Source organism: Vombatus ursinus, unplaced genomic scaffold, assembly GCF_900497805.2.
Source record: "Vombatus ursinus unplaced genomic scaffold, bare-nosed wombat genome assembly UNPS02013391.1, whole genome shotgun sequence".
NCBI lineage: Eukaryota > Metazoa > Chordata > Mammalia > Diprotodontia > Vombatidae > Vombatus > Vombatus ursinus.
In genome coordinates, this window is record NW_020953169.1 from 1 (window position 1) to 1,398 (window position 1,398).

The 1,398-nt window shown below is 54.0% G+C and overlaps 1 long non-coding RNA gene across 1 annotated transcript; it reads left to right on the top strand.

Moving 5' to 3' along the window:
- The first annotated feature begins 1,021 nt into the window (after positions 1 to 1,021).
- On the top strand, positions 1,022 to 1,398 carry LOC114040535. The gene is made up of 2 exons (XR_003568789.1): positions 1,022 to 1,197; positions 1,355 to 1,398. It is a non-coding gene; the product is annotated as an uncharacterized LOC114040535 (long non-coding RNA).

Consider the following 1,398-nt stretch of genomic DNA (forward strand, 5'->3'; position numbering starts at 1 on the left):
CTGAAGCATCATTCCCAGAATCTAGGAGATGAGACAGTCTACAAGGACACCCTGAATGCAAAGAAAACCTCAGCCGCCAATCTCTAATTTTTTTAAATATTAAAGAAATTTTGAAAAGTAAATAAAAAAAATTAATACGTGTTATTGAAACTCGTGGCTAACTTTGATTCCCTGAGTGCATCAGTGTCTATGGAATCTGCTTCGAATCCCAGATGTAAACAGGCCCTTTGGGCTTGATCAACGAAGGCCAGAGCTGGAAGGGAGCTGAGAGATCCCCTGGTCCAAACGCCCTCTTTCACCAATGGGGAAGTGAGGCCCACAGGGAGGATGTGCCTGGCTTTCTTCCTCTGCAGCCTCTGGGGAGGCCTGAGCAGCAGGAGCCCTGGGGATTTGGGGACAGAAGCTGGGCCCATTTTCTGTTATGATTGTTCCTTTGGATGGTCATGAGACAGCTCTGGATTAGGGGCAGGGCAACAAAAGAAACATTTATTAATCACTTCTTATGTAAAAGAACTGTACTAAGTACAGGGGATTCCAATGGAAAGAAATGGACAGACCCTGCCCCCATGGAGCTTACATTCTAAGAGGGGAAGACAGTCAATGGAAGGGGCTCACAGTGATGGGGGAGAGGAGTCACCATCCCAGGGTGTCTCTGAAGCCTCCAGAGTCACAGGCACAGCTGGAGGGGAATGAAGTCTGGCTGTCCCCAAGCAGGGCCTGGGGGAACTCACCAAGGGGAAGAGGGGGCAGAATGGTGGAGGGATGGCCCATGGGGAGAAGGCCCCAGTGCACAGGGAAGGTCCAGGAGGAGAAAGCAGTTCAGTGACACTGACAAGGTCCTGGAGCATCAGACACAGATCTGGGGAGGAATGAGCCTGACTCCCAGAATCCGAGAATCTCAGAGTAGGAAATGACCTCAGGGCCATGATGACTCTCCCTTGCCAGAAGAAGGACCTGCCCCCTCTGCCCCAGGAGCCCACAGGCTCAGTCAGGCCTCCCCTGAGGCCCCTCCTTCAGGGATCCAGAGCAGGAGCAGATTTGCATGTGGGGCCTCCTCCCTGCAGGGCCTGGGCTGGTCTTAAGAGAGTCCTGGGGGAGCCCAGCCCAGCTGGGGAGCCTCAGGACACTGAGCTGTGGGAGGAATCTTGACCATGGCCTGGATCTCTCTGCTCTTCTCACTCCTGACTGTCTACACAGGTGAGGCTTCCCAGGGACTCCTCTCTGAGGCTCAGGCCCCACAATGTCTCAGGCTAGGCCTGCCCTGAACTCATCCTGAAGCTGCTTGACGGGCCAGCATCCCCTTGGGGAGAGAGGCCCCTGCCTCTGACCAATGTCTTCTTTCCTCTCCTTACAGGTTCTGGGGCCTCCTATGTGCTGACTCAGCCACCTTCAGTGTCC